Consider the following 16,716-nt stretch of genomic DNA (forward strand, 5'->3'; position numbering starts at 1 on the left):
AAAAATTTGATTATCAGATATGGTATACTTACATGGCTGCTAACATTTGTTTTGCTGTGTAAATTGTAAGCTGTTAAACAATAGTACCCTGAAATGCAGTATGATAAAGGAAAAAAAAGCCAAAACCAAGAAAAAAAGAAAAAGATTTAAGGATGGGTTCAAAGATTTTGCTATTAAAGGGGAAGATGTGTCTCATTTTGCAACTTGCATTGTCAGCCTGGATTTTCTTACGATTTAACTTGGAGAACAATAAGTATTCTAGGATGAATTTATTTTACATTTAGTCTAAGGACTTAAATGAAATGTGTAAGTCTTACCAAAACAAGGATTGCAAAATTAGTCAAATATCTCTTAGTTGCTCACTGTGTGAACAGGGGAGCTTCATTAATTTGCATCTATTTCAGGGGATATTTTTCTGGAACTTGGGAAGAAGCAGAAACTTGAATCACCTTTTTTCTCTGGGTGATTTTTTTTTTTTTTTGGTTCGTTTGTTGTTTTTTGGGGTTTTCTGGTTACCCCCAGAAGTTGTGGTTTTGACTTTGTTGATACTACTGTTTAGCTTTCCAACATTGACAACATATGGTAAGACCTAGGAAGAAGGGTCTTTATTGCTTTTAGTCTCATTTTCCGTGGTACATAAGGCACTGTTGAAATGTTCCTTAAAAATGTATGGTTCCACTGAAGGTAAATGAATAAGGAAGAAGGATTTTTCACCTCTTCCCTCTTTCCCTTCTGCAGTGCCTCACACGGGATGATGACAAGAGCCTGCTTCTTAATGGGAAAACTGCATGGTTGGGAAAATGGATGAGAACAACCCTTCAGCTGCCATTTGCTGGAAACTATCACTAACTGATTTGAAATAGCATAGCTCATAGTTTTGATCTGAAATGTCTCAGCTGAGACAAAAACCTGAACCAAACCATGTTGTTTTTCACCAAACAACATCAACAAACCAGAGTAAAAGGTTATCTTGACATCAAAAAAATGTTGTATTTGATTAGCTCAATTCCCAGTATTACATTTGCCCAATGCTACTCCTGCAGTAAAGAGGTTTCTTTGGAAAGTGACTTGTTAAAAATATATATTTGAACCTTTTTTTTCTATAACACATTTCAAAATAAAATATTGTTTTGAGCTTTCCTTAAGAATAAAATTTGTAGTTTATGCTTGAAGAAACTAAATTTCTTCATAGGCCACACACTAGAGACTTGCATCCTGCATAGGACAAAGGGAGAATCATATATGAACAAAAAAAAATAAAATAAACTCAAATATTTTGTCTCCTCAAAATAAGGAAAATGTTTCAGAGTTCAGAAGATTTAATGAATTACAAAATTATAGAACAAAAGTAGAGGTAGAGGTGAGAATAACAGGGATGGTGCATAGGACAGCCACTCTCATTTCAGTCTCAATTTTCTCAAAATGTTGAGTACTACTTAGAGTATTACAGTAAAAGAAAATTAAATAAGTGCTTGTAATTCAAGAGTCTTACTTTCTCAGATTCATACTTTGTGTGAAAAATATCTATTTTTCAGAGATCAAGATATGTTCACGTAAGAATTATATGTCTTTTATTCTGAAAGTGAAAAAGGGTTTCATCAGTACCTGAGTTTATGCTAGACTTCTACAAAGGAATTAAACTTATTCACTGACTAATACATTGTTATAATTGAAATTGCTTCCTGAATAGATTACTATTCCATGTGAGTAAGTGGAACAGATCAGGACTATGTTATTTTACTGCCAATCAGAGGAAAAACTCAGAAGCCTTGTAGTTTTGTAGCATCATCATATTTTAATAAGAGAATGAGTAAAAAAGAAAATATATTGGGCATAGGAAATCAAATATCTTTTTGTGTACGAATTTCATTAAGTATTTTATGTGTATGTCAGAAAAACCAAACCAAAGCATTATTTTTCTCATTTATGCAAACAGAAGGATGGTATATTCTGTAAATAAACTGATCTCAGTTTTTGTTTCAGGTCAGAGATGTAAACATAATGGAAGTATGAATGACCTAGATATACATTTTTTATATATAGGCTAGAATAAATATATAGATGACTGTGGTAGTGTAAGAGATATTTCTATTTTATTTCTGATTTAGCTATTGTTCTATGTCATCATCTACGCAAAATCTACGTCATCATCTAAAGTCTGGGAATGGTATGACAAGAGTAATGTTGATCAGGACAAATTACTTTGCTGTATTTTCACTAAAGGGTATGAATCTCTCAGTGATATTGTTTGTATAGAGTCTCTTTCAGATATATTCCTCCTACATATATTATTTCTCTCAATCTTTTCTGGATTTATGCTTTCCCATTTAATCCTTACTTTGTCATTTTACTCATATATATGGAACCTTTGGAGAAGAGCCCTTTCCCACACCTGACATTTATTAAATACATAAGAAGAGGTTATTTGAGAAAGCACCTGCCTTAATGAGTAGATGGTGAGTGACTTTTAAAAGTGACCTAAAATAAATAATTTTCTTTTCTACAGTTTTTATTTCCATACATGAGTATTTTTGATTCATCCTTCATTTTTTATATATTCATATTGTGCTTGATTTCTGGAATTTGTGTTCAATTGCAGTGAATTAATACAATTAAACTCCTCTCACTTACACACCTACATACTCCAGTTCCAGAGCTCCTGAAAATAAATGTTTAAAAAAAGATTATCTGGGTCCCTATGGCAAAGGCCAGCTGAACAAAACTCTTGCAAATTCACAGGGAAGACGGAATTGAGACTCAAGAAATGTTAACTACAGTTGCACAAATATTTTAATTTCTGAAAAAGCTCTTTTCTCCTGTGCTCATCAATTTGTTCTCCCCCTATTCAGACATATAGTTTGCAGTTAGATCATTTTTATTTTCTGTGTGAGTCTTTTAATCTGGAAGATGTTTGAACTCCTTCTGCCAAAAAACCTCATAGTTCTTTAAACCAACATGTTTTAAATTACTTGCAATCAATAGTGTAAAGTGATGAACATCCTTTGCTCAATGGATTTCTTGAAACCTTTTGTTACAGTCGAGGACTCAGAAATGCAGTTATCATGGAACCTCCTCCTTGCTCTTAGAATTTGCAACCTTTGGGTCTCACCTCTTTCACACCAACAGTTCACTGAAGTATTGTCTTCAGTAAAAGTACTTCCGAGACTGTTCTTGAAATGCTTTGGGAAAATTTTTTTTTCCATTGGTGAACATTAAAGTATGAATTCCTGAAGAATTCTAGTGACTTCCAGTTGCTAATAATATGGCTGCAAATCTCTCTGAAAGTATTCAGTCTGAAATAACCTTAAATTGATTCATTTTTTTTATTTACCAGTTAGGATGTACTATATTTTTTCTTTCCCCCACCTTTCCCTTCCCATTTCCCTTTTCCCTGGAATCACATGAGTTCATTTTGCTTGAATTAAAGTCTCACAGGGTTGAGAAACAGGGCAAGTCTGGGGTTGAGTTTTTTTGTTTGTTTGTTTGTTTGGGGGTCTTGGTTTTTTGTTTATTTATTTTTAATTTAACTCCTGCATTACCTCTTTTGCTACAAGTTCCTGACACTTTTTCAGACACCAAAGAAAAGGAGGTTGATGTTCACTCCTTTTATTATCCTAGAGTATTTTAAAACTAGAACAGCATTAATATTTTCTTAATACATGGAAATTGCTTTAGTGACATAGAACTTGAATAATTTCAACTAAAAATGTATTAATTTAATTTCTTTAAATTGGCTCAATCCTATCATGGAACAATAGCCTTTCATTAATTTAGTATTTCTTTGCATTAGATTGCATTTCTGAAACTATATATTAAATAAATGGTATACTTTTGCTATCAGTTTGATGATTTTATTCTTAACACTTCTGATATATCTGACTTTGATCTCAGTGAATACTTGCTTGTCAAGATATAGTTTTGCTCAAATATAGTCTGTTTTGACACACTTGTACCTTCTTTTATTGACTCTTTAATACCTGAACTAGATTTGTACAAGGTGGGCAACTTTACAGTACAAAGAAAAATGGTTCACCTAATGTATAATTTCCTTTTCCATTCTTAGTGCCTTCTGCTTCAGTGGACCTTTAGAGTTCTTATGAAACTTGATTATGTTGTTCTTGACCCTCCCATGTCTACTTTTTATAAAAGAATGAACCTATGACTGCATGGTACAGTTTTTAATAGACTTCACAAGTTTGAATTCCTTTTCCTTTGATGTTCTTGGTCATTCTTGATATGTTTCTTCATGGTTTATAACCCTTTCCTAAAGTGCACTGTCTAAACTTAGGCAAAGTCCCTTTCCAGAAGATTTTGAATGTAATCATATTTTTCAGAAATGCATTTTTTTAAGTCTTGTTCCACTTGTGTGTTTGACCAAGTACTATGCAGATAAAGCTATCCAGCTCTTCTATAGACAGTTCCATAATGGTCTTCACAGAAAAGTTGTCTCAGTTGAGAAATTGATTTCTTTTTCCAATTAGTCCAGCATTCATAGGCAGAAGTTGGTTGAGATCTTACAGGATGAGTCAAAGGGTAAGATCTTTGGTATTGATGGTATTGATTTTCATTATGGGTCATGCTCATAGAAATTACAAAAATTGCTGCTTGGTAATAGTGTAAAATAGTTTCCTACAGTTTCATCAGTAATTTCATAATGAATGACAGTCCTTTTAATACTGTCAGTAGGACAATACTCCAAAGTATGGGAAAATAGAGGGAAAACAGGAGCAATCTAGGGTTTTGCTTTATTTTTTCATTTTCTTTCATGGCAGTTAAAAGTCTGCTTGGGCTTCTGATCTGGAAATGAGTAAGAGAAAAGTCTTTTCAAAGTAGGCTCTTGAAAGTCTGATATACTATCAGGAGCAGAGTCTCATTAAACATTCTCTGTTTTCTTCTGGAAGTAGATTTGTGTATTTTGGTTTGTTGTTGTTGTTTTTTTTTTTTTTCTCTAATAAAGACTTAAGTCAGAGCTAGTACTTCTTTTTCTTTTCTGTAATAGAAATCCATACCAGAAGATGAAGATGTAAACATAGTCTCTGTCATAAAAGTTATGAAGACCAAAGGCAGTGGGAAGAATGCAAAAACCTGGTGTGTTTGTGGTAGGATGTGTGGCTTGCTATACTTCCAGTGTATTTGCATCCTTGTGGAAATGGAAAGTATGAATTTCAAATTGTCCCATATCATGCATACGAAGTTAGACCGTAGAATGTTTTAACTGCCTGGCTGTTAAAAATGGCCCACAATGCAGTCAGATATAAGATGAGTGGCTGTTCACTTTTTTTTTAACTTAAAACTATATATCCATGGGTTCTGGTTTCTGCTGCTAAGATATTTTAAAATTGTTACTGCAGTTGTCATTCTTATTGCCACTGAGAAAACAGACAGGCGAGTGTGATGTGCATTCACTGGTCAGAGATATGGGCTTTCCAGTTTTACTCCTCAGTGCTTCATGTGTGTATCTTAGGCAGCCTGAGTTACATCAACAACACATAAAGACCAAACAGGGCAAGGTTAGCTGCTGAGTAGTGGGAAAACCTATAGACTTTGAGGAATTAGTTTTGTGACTGAATAATGAGCCTTGGATTCTGCAACCTGGCACCTGCCATCAGTACTATATTAATGAAAAGGAAAAGCCTTAGAGTTGTTATGGAGGCATAAAAGCTGGGGTTACGGAGTGGTGAATCAAGCAGCCTTTATGAATAGATACCACGGTGTTTTACAATAATGATCAAAAGCACTACAGCTGGTAACTCTATTACAGCACTCCTTATGTATAAGAAAAAAACATTCTGCTAAGAATTTTTATAGATCTGAATCTACCATGCTTTGTCATAAGAGGCCCTCTGTAAAGTCTTTAAGTTAATATCAGTATTATATTCTGTACTACATTTGCTGTGAAGCCAATGTCTCCATTCATTTCTATTCATTATATTTTGATATGTGAAACTCTAGAGCTAGATCCAAGAAAAAGGACTTGAGTGATCTTAGGATTTTATCCGGCAATTGTGATCTAGAAAATCCCATCTGAGATTTTACTTAAAGTAATTTTTTCAAAATTTGCTAGGTATCATTTCAATCAGTTCTCTAGGTTCCTTCTTCAAGGCAAGTGCATAAGAAATATGACTTTGTCACATAGTGGGTAAATTGCTAAACTATGAGACCAGAGATCTACAATTTATTTTATGTCTATTTTCATCCACGAACTCTTAGTATAAAACACATTTTGGGTTTCAGCAGCCACTCAAGATTTTGCCACCTACAATTTACAAACTACTGTATTTTACTTTATTACAAAGATCTTCATTGAATCTGGCCTTCACTAAATTGATAGCTGTAGCAATTACTGTGAACATATCAATCATTGAAGAGGTAAGGTCTTTTAATGTCATATAAAGTATACACTTTTCACTCATTTCTTCACTGAAATTTCTGTGGATCTAGAGTATTTCTTCCTACAGAGAACCATTTTAAATGTAACTGATATAAAGGAAATTATGGGATATAGCCTTAGAATTATATCTATAGGAGTATATGTTTATATGGTTATAGTATTAAGGTTACAGATTAGGCTGCAAGTGGCAGTGGGAAAGACTAAGCTTTCTGCATTATTTCGGCCCATAACCAGCCATTTGGTCCTCTTTCATTTTCTCCAAACTTCTTCTTAAAAGACTGAAAATCTTTTTAACTCAAGATCCTTCTGATAATACTGCAGTCATTTAATGTCATTTAATGACATATGTCATTTAAAAGATAGCTATGGATTTGGCAACATGTTACCTATAATTACAGAGTAAATGTAGAATGTATTGAAGACTTCAGGAATACTGCTGTCAACAATGAACTTGCCAGGCAAGAAATACTATATTAAATGGAGAACACCTATTTTAAAGTCTGTTCAATTGCCATGGGGGGAATAAATCACAAGGATTCAAAAGACTATGAAAGTCTGACTTCTTTTGATGCTTCGACTGTTTCAGGCAAGAAGTCCATTTATGGATTCACATTCACCTTATCATGATTCCTTTAACTGATGCTTCCCTGTTGGTTGTACTATCACTAGGAATTTCTACTGAAACATGTACAGGCTAATCTTTGTTGACAGGAGTAACAAAACTCTACTTTGGATCAGCCAGTGAATAGATGAAGGTAACAATGTCACCTCCCCAAATCCTTTCCCATCCTTAGATTCATGAAATTACCATCTTTGTTTCTTTTTTTTCACTCTAGGAAAAGAGAGTAAAAGCAAATATAAAAATATTACTTAGTAAACAATTCCTGAGCTCATTCTTTTAATTTCTTATGGCCATGGTACTGGTACGTCAATGCAATACGTGTTTTCTATGCTGCTTGTGCTGGGACATATGAGAAGTATATGAGCTTAAGATGGTTTTAGTACTATTTTGAAAGGGCCTATACTGATCTTTTTAGATTAAAATTAACTTTTAAAAAATATATATATGGATCCTTTGAGATATTATAAAAATTCTGCAAATAGCTGAAAGAGATCAAATGAATGTAACTAAATGTACTGAATGTCACCAATGTTAACACAACTTTGCTAAGAAACAACAAAAAATTTGTCTAATATCATATCTTCTCACAAAATGCAATACTGGGAATGTGGTCTTCCATTAAGACACTGCAGTAACTTTCAGTTTGCTAGCCTATATGGTACAAATCACACAGTTCTCTGACATTAGAGGACTCTCTGATAACAGGCTGAATGAGATAGGAAATGTCAAATCTCTTTATCCAGTTCAAACTATTTGAAATGCGAACAATGTTTGGGATACTGTTTTTTTATTGCTTGTAAATCTTGACACTTTATTTCAGTGAGATGGAAAGTACATCATGAATTTCTATGGTAATCAACAGAGAGTTTATATTTATTTTTTTCTGTTCATGGAACACACTTCAGGTATGCTATACTTCATTTTGCCAGGTACCTTCAAAATAATATTGAATGGTGGCAGGAATTCAAATGCACAATGTTGGACTTAACATAGTTGTCCAGAGGGTCTTCAAATGCTTTAGTGAGATGCTTCATATTGCCAGCTGTGGAGACATTATAGAACTTCACTTACTATCTCCAGATGAGACTCTTGTCTATACAGCTGGTCTAAAAAATGAGTTACTAGGCCATAGACACATACATTTGCATGAAAATATCTGTGAAAATATCTATGAAAATATTTTACTTGGAAATGTGCTGTGACAGCATTTAGGTATGTTCAAACTGAGGGAGGTTCCTCTGAAGATAAAATGTTCTTTACTCTTCCATGCAGACAAGGAATCCCTCTAGCTCTATTCAAAAAGAAGGATTATTTTGGGTCTTATGACATAAGTATTCCCTCTTTTACATAGCAAAGTTGATATTAAAAAAGGTTTTAGAAGTAATAAGGCATCAAAAAAAAAAGATACTGTTAAAGCAAAATTAATTCAGGCAAATGGTGATGGTATATAGATACCAAATACAACTTAGTTGAAAAACATGTTTTTTAAAAATTTAATTTTAGTTTTAAAGTGTCAGGAACCATATGCACTACAGTTTTTAAATAATAATAAGATTTCAAAGGCAGAAATGTACACCAATATCAAAACCATAAGTAAGTATCCCTACGATAAAACTAAAGAAAAGGCTAAACCACAGCATATTCAAAAAACTTTGCTTTTCAAGAATATGCCTGTGTTTTGTGGGGTTTTTTTCAATCTTAGAGCTGCCCCCTATAACAAATTCCTATTTTCTTTTCAGATTACAAGAGAGAATTGGTTTTATAATGTTGTTTTTACAGTTACAAAATGGAAACAAAAGATTAGTGTCACAAAGATAAAAGTATTTACATAAGACTGTTTCATACTTGAGCTTTTACAGTCATTCTCTTTTTTCATTCTTATATTGAGATCCACATTACTTCACATTACATGAGAGTAATGCACAGCTTCTGAAAAGTATGTTTACTCTCAGGAAAATGGGAAAAACAAACACTGACTTACCAGTGTTTATTAGACAAGGAAAATAGTATCTGGAAACTATGACATAAAACAAATTATCAGAACATAATTGAATATTTTCTTCCGCACATAACTAATTGAAGTTGTAGGTTTTGCAGTAATTACTGTGTACACACACCAAGTTATTCAAAACATTTAACACTAGATATTTAACTTCAGAAGTTGTATTAGAGAACTGAACTGCCTACATGATCCATGAAAATTGTAAAGGAAAATTCATAGTATGTATGCTAGGAGCTGACTTGTCCCATTAACAAGAACCTGATGCTTTAACCTGCTGCTTAAGTACAAGGTGTGTAACCCCCAGCAGTGTGAGGCTGCTTCCATTTTGTGACTTGGCTGTCCTGGAAAGGTCTACACTCACCACCTTTTCTTTTGGCTGTACTAGGGTAGTCTTTGTGCTATGGTGCATGAGAACATGTAGTGCAGTGAACAGATAAAAACAATAAAAGAAAAAGTGTTTGGATATGTTACTTCTGTCTGGTCTGGGAGGCTTCAGAAGGAATTGCATGATACTATTTTGAGAAAATGAGTATATTGGGAACACAGGCGAGATTTTAAACAGTTCATATATTTATGTATTCAAAAGAAATTGTGAGGGGTAGAAATAGGACAGCAATGTGTGTAGGAAAGGACAAATTTCTAAGCTTCTAGGGTGTAATATAAGCTCTTTCCCCCATTAAGTGAGGAAAATGACTGCTACATCATTAAATGTTTCATGGAGGCTTGTGGTCAATTATAAGAAATCAATTTTTCCTTCCCTTATTCAGAAGCCCTTCACTGAGTTCCCTACATTGTCCAAAGTAATAGATCTTATACAAAAGCTACTGGAGCTTCTGAATTCACAGCTGAATTGTGATAGAATAACTCTCCATCATCACTTTCTCACACCATTGACAAAAATGTCCAGACATCTTGTCATGGCCAAACTGGGAAAACAAAACAATTATAATTTTTTGGCTCTTAGTAGCCTAACCATGACATGTGCAAAGTACATACACAATGGTGTACACACAATACCAACTGATAGATCTCTCTTACATATCTGAGAAACTCTAGACTGTATAATCATACCAAAGGTAATATCTGTGTGCTTTATAAAGGTATTTCGGCGTGCTGATTTTCTCCTGGATAAATTTTTGTGAAGCTAGTAAGTGTTTAAGCTTCTGAACTAAGATGAATCATAAAAGAGCATTCAGATATTTGTGAAATATTTGGCTCAAACAAGAGTTGTTTCCAAAGATGCAGGCCATATGCCAGGCAGCATTGGGATCACATGAATTCTGGAGGGAAATCAAAGGGCTGAATGCTTGTCATACAGGGCTTATGTATGTGTGAGATAGAAACAGATTAAATAACGCAGAATTATTGAGAGAAAGCAAGCAAGGGAACTCTAGAAATACCATAGAAACAGGAATTATTCTGTAATTGAATAGTCTGGAATAGTATCCTGTATCCTCCATTCTGATTTATAGCTTTTGTCTACTCTTTGCAAGAACTTGTGTGAGCCATGTACAACAATACTGTCAGAATGTTGAAGAAGATTGCTTTTGAAAAGAGAGTGGTAAGAAGAAGATCAGATGCCTGAGTATGGTACCTAAACAAAACTATCTTCATTTGGGGATAGGAGATGATCTAGTTGGAAACAGCAGCTGAGGATGAGGAAAGATATCTCAGGACATCTCAGATGGCATTGCCCAACAATGCTTAGGCAATGGAAATATTCCTCTGGCCTTTGGCCATGTTGATTTAACTACATAAAACTAGAGAGAAATTTGAAACAGTCTATGTATCTGGAATTGTGGTCCTGCCAGGTACCTAGGCAAAGCCAAAAACTTCAATATAGTGTTGTGGTCAACAGAAAGAAAATTGACAATAAGACATCTACAATATCTCTGATTTGACAAAACTTTCTAAAAGAGATAAGATACGGAGAAGTTTCTAGAGGAATTGTTCTTGCAATTTCTGATGTATATCCTTTTTGTACTCAGGGTTGGATGAGGGTACAGCTGAGATACTCAGTAAAATATAAGTAGCACTTTGGACAGTGGGCAGTGGACACAGTGCAGGCACAACACAGCACCATAGCCCAGAACCAGGAATTGGTTGTAAGTCAGCTGATGATTTTCTGTGCTCATGTTTTTGATTAGTGCACCCTGTTTCTCCTTGTTGGACCCTTGTACATTTAATGGAAGTTATTTTGCAGCATCATGTTCACATATTTAAAAAATGTCATTACTTATTATTAGCTGTATTGATTATATACTGCCAGCTGCATTCAGATCTTTATTTTCCACTGATGTTTTCTACTATTTATCCATTAGTAAGTGAAAGTAGAACTCCTCCCCTGCTTTCATCAGCCTGAACTTTACTAGATCAGAGCCCCAGGGCTCTGTGAGGAAAGAGTCTGGGGGTTTTATAAACCAAATAACCTCAAGCTGTTCAATAAAATGTTTAAAATGTAAGTACTGTACCACTAGTGTCATTAGGACCTCAAAAATGTGCAGCTCTGTGGCTATCCATTTCTAATACAATATGAAATTATAGATGTTTCTACATAATATTGATTTATGAGACCTAGCAATAAAATAACATATGCAGATGGTTTCTAGAATGCACTTGGAGCACCTCAGAAAGATTCTCACAGCAAGCGGCACCTTTGCATAGTGGGATAAACTCCAGAGACAAGTGTGCTGCATTAGTACCAGTGTCAAGCTGACATTTCAGGGTCAGTGAATAAATATCCTAAAGCCCAAGTGTTTATTTTTGAGAAATTTCATATATAATGACCTTGACTTTGCATTGTTTTTTATCTATGCATATGACCTCTATCCAAATCACAGTTTGCAGTGATTTACTTCAGAAATATTATTCCTGCACTATTAAAATGAATTAATCAAAGCTTGATACAGTGCTTGATGCAGCACATTTGTGCTTCTGTTCTTTCTCATGTTTTGATGAAATAGAGAAAGGACTTTGAATTATTAAAGCACATGCACCCACACAGTCATTCACACATATATATTCTTATATATATATATAGGATTTATTTCCTTGATCTCCAATTTGTAACCATATGATACATAAAACCATATAAAATAAGGAAGATCCAGTTCACTACCAAACCAATTGGTAATTTTTCATGTAAGCACTGCAAGGTGCTTATAAAGCACCTTTCCTCCTTTTTCTTCGGGGTGAAAGTAACTACACAAAGAGATTTTTTATGAAATTTAACCTAGCAGTGTTGCTATGGAACTTTTATTTTACCATAGAAGGCACGGGAATGCAGTCACCAAATGCTATAGATCTACAGGTAATGATCTTGCTTACCTTTATGCTTGAAAAGAAAGTTTTTCACCATTTTTTTGAAAACAGAACCCTGTTCTCCAGTGAAAAATAATCCCTTCCTTTGAACATTCTAACATATAATAAATTATACACCTAAGCAATCCCCAACCATATGAAGTTTAACAAGACTAAGTCCATATTCTCCACCTGGGTCAGAGTAATCCTGGTTATACCTTTGAACTGGGGGATGAGAGGATGAAGATCACCCCAGCAGAAAGACATGTGGGAGACCTGGTCCATGGTAAGTTGAACATGAATCCCCAGTGCCCTGGTAGCCAGGAGGGCCAATTGTGCGCTGGGGAGCATCAGGCACAGCATCACCAGCCAAGCAAGGAAGGGGAAGGTTCCATTCTACTCTGTGATGGTTCACCCTCACCTTCAGTGGAGATTTTGAGTATCACAATATAAGAAAGACATCAAGCATTTAATTCCTTCTTATATAGAAGTAGACATCTTTGTCTAATCATAAATTATCTTACCAATTTAACCTCCAGGCTGAAACCTCGGTTCTTAAAAACTTGATTTCAGTGATATGCAATTTCGTTTTGATATCTATTTAGAATATGACTTTTATATTTCATGGCGAGTTCTTTTGTTTTCATGAATTCATGATGCATAGAATTTTTAAGCTTGAATTTATTAGATTGAAGGATTCTTCTATTCCATACTCTGATTTTGTTGTAGTGACTGCTTTCAATTAATATATTGAAAAACATTTTTTAACTTCAAATTGCATTGAAATTTTACTTAGTAGAAACTTGGGTTCTGTGAGACTGATATAGACTAAAGAATTTTCAAGAGGAGAAAGTTACAGATATTATGCATTACTCTTGTATGTTAATTTTTTCCTTCCTATAAAAAGATCTCTAAGAATATCCTCAAGTTGGGTACCAGTTCTACTTAATTGTCACTCCTTAGTACCATACTTTTGAGCATTTGAGTCCAATCTAGGATGAGGATTTTCCAACTGGCATTTCCCTTGTCTGTCAAACATAAGGCCAAAGACCAAGTTTTAAATTGGTTCATCTATCTGTTTTTATTATGGCTGATACTTTTGAGCATCAAAGGCTTGAATAAGAACACTAACTCCCTTGATAATTGCTACAGGTATCTAATTTTTCATGTTATGAGCCTATCAGCTTTCTCAGGGATGATTACTGATGAACTGAACTGGAATATTTGGTTCTCAACTACATTTTAAGCATTGGTAAATAGTTACCTCACAAAACCTTTCTTATTTATCCATCTTTTCAGATGGGAAAACACTTTTCTCAGAATTGATGACTACTTATTTTTCAGCTAAAATAAATACAGATCTATATCTCTTTTCATTTGTGCAAGAAGCTGACACATTCTGTCACAACATAGCATGAGTAAATGGGAAAGTGACAGCTTCCTGGCAAAATTTTAAAGAGATAAACATCTATTTTTGTTTAAACAGCTACTAAAAAAAAATGGATAGAAGCCTTCCAAGCTGAAAGGCTTTGGAATATATGAATGCTGCAAACTGGCAAATAAATGCACAAGATCTGGATACTTTTTATTACCCCTACAGTTTTCACTGTATTTGTCCATTACCTAGTATGAAAAGTTTAAGTAATGTACACAACATTATTAGTTTACATATGTGAAACCATACCATAAACACTGCATTTTATTATTTTTGAAAAGAATTGATAACCAAACTTAAAAAACCCAAAAAAATGTCTTTTAAGTAGGAATGTATTTTTGCACTCAGTTTATGTGGAAAGGTTTTGGTAGTGGGGAAAGGGGTGTAAAGGTTTGCATTCTGTAAAAATAGACCAGGAGCTGCCTCCAGGTTGGGCAGAGCTCCAGAATGGACCTGCCATTGCCCACAACAGCCAAAGAGTGATGCTGGTGGTGCCCCTGTGACAACATTTAGAAAGTTGTTAGAGAGGAGTGAGAATATGTGAGAGGAACAGCCCTTCAGACACCCAGGTAAGTGGAGAAGGAGAGGGAGGAGGTGCTCCAGGCACCTGAGCTGAGATTCACCTGCAGCCTGAGGCGCAGACCATGGTGAAGCAGCTGTGCCCCTGCAGCCCGTGGAGGACCATAGTGGAGCAAATATCCATGCTAAAACATGTGGACATGTCCAGAACAAGTCCCTGCTGGAGCAGGAGGTGTGGCCTGCAGAGAGGAAGTCATGCAGAGCTGGTATTCTGGCAGGAACAGTGGCCAGGGGGGACCCATACTGGAGTGGTCCATTCCTGAAGGACTGCAGTCCGTAGGAAGGATCCACATTGCAGCACTTTGAGAATGACTTTCTCCCGTGGGAGAGACCCCACGCTGGAGTCGGGGAAGAATATGAGAAGGCAGAGAGGAAGTGTTAGGTTCTGACTGAAACCCTCATTCTCCCTCTCCCTGTGTGGATCTGGGGGAGGAGGCAGGTGAATCAAGGGTGAAGCTGAGTCTGGGAAAAAACAGAGAATAGAGTTAGGGTGAGTTTAAATTTGACAATAAATTTAATTAATCTTAGTGGCCACCTGGTGGTTGTAGCACTGCACACACTGAGAGTGCTTACAGATTCTAAAACCCTTGGATTCAAAATAGTTTATATAGTTATTGGATCCTTTTTCTTAAAATTAACAGGATGATGAAATATGAAATTTATATACTGTATTTCTGAATGTAGAATTCAGAAAGAGTAAGGAGAAAAAAAGAAGAGATAAATGAAATCTCATAAGGAAGAAAACTACATGTCCAGAAAAAAAAGTGAATGTGGGACTGGGTAAAGGATACGTTTGGATAAGAGATACAGTAGCTTCTGAAAAAAGATCAGAAGAAAGATGGGAAATGTATACTGTTGTCCAAAAGAAAAGCAAGAAAGACATTTGTCAAGGGAAGAAAACAAAAATTGAAAGGTTCACAGGTGAAAGGGAACTGCAGCAAAGTGAGAAGTTTGAGTGGGGAAAAGGGCTTTAAAATCAAAATAAAGATAAGATAAAGATCTGGATAAAGGAAGAAGAATCATTGGATAATCATTGGTCCCTTCCAACCCAAGGCTTTCTATGAGTCTATGATCTAGTCAAAGATCACAGAGTTAAGTGGTGTGAGAAAACAATGAGGTAAAACAATGTAAAGCTCACTGAAGGAGAGTTGGGCTTGGATTTAAATATAGTATATCTTCAATTTCCATCAGTATTTCTCACTTAACAGTAGAGGACAACTCTTCAGCAAGCATCTGCAGTGTCAGTAATTCCATTAACAAAGAAGCCACTGTATTATCAACATACTGTAGCTTCATTTTAATGTGTCATTTGCACTTCAAAGTCACATAACTTTTATTATGGTAAATCAATTAAAACTATTTCTCATGATAATTTATCTTCTACAGAGTTTATAATCTCAGAGAATGCAATATTTCCCAATTTAACTTCCAAGACAAAAGTGATGTAATTTGAATGCCTTTTACTGAGCTTATTAAGCATAAAGATCACAGAAATTTCAAACCCTGAAAGATAACTGTTTCATCTATGTGATAAAATGGAAGTCACATTTTAGTAGCTTACTGGAGGTAGTAGGAGACAGTATGCTAATTAGTAATATAACCTCATTTACTCATTTGGTATGTCTCTTGTTTTAAATGATAGTCTGTCTAGAATAGATATCCAGCTTGATACAAATATGAAAAGGAAATCAAGCGAAGCTACTGTATATTCAATAAAGCTGCATGTAGCATTCATTTGATTATGCTTTTCTTTGTGTATTTATAATTCAGGAATCACCTTGAAATAAAGTAAACATTCTCAAAGATCTTGCAGTGGAGAATAGAGATTTGTATAGAAAAATTCCCATTCAGAAGGGAGAGATGGGTCAGATCCTCAATTAACATAAATTGTCACAACTCTAGGGAAGTCAGGATAAAAATGTCAATGTACATAGAGGATCTGCAAATCTGATGATGTACAAGTGTTAAAAAAACTCACAACAAAGCATGAAAAACCCAACCAGTGTACAGCCACCATCATCCTCTTGAAATCTTGAAGCATTAATATGAGCTGAAAAGTTCATCTGTGTCTTTGGTGAATGTATTTGAGTGTGACTGATTTTTTCTTTAGCAGAAGGCTTGATTTTCATATACTTTTTTTTTTTTTCAAATATGCTTGGGGCACCTGCCCCCTGATTTGTACTGTGATTTATCCTCTTGGCTATTCAAAAGGTTTTAAAATGCTGAGAGTCTCTTATTCCTGTTTCTTCTCCATCTGAAAGTGCTGGGTTCACACATTACATTATAATGTAAGCAAAACTAAGAAATAAGAAAATAATAATGCTTGGCTACCTTAAAATTAGACCATGCAGTTTTGCGCAGAGCAAGAGAAAAAATAATCCCAACAT

This window comes from Molothrus ater, chromosome 2 (assembly GCF_012460135.2).
Source record: "Molothrus ater isolate BHLD 08-10-18 breed brown headed cowbird chromosome 2, BPBGC_Mater_1.1, whole genome shotgun sequence".
NCBI lineage: Eukaryota > Metazoa > Chordata > Aves > Passeriformes > Icteridae > Molothrus > Molothrus ater.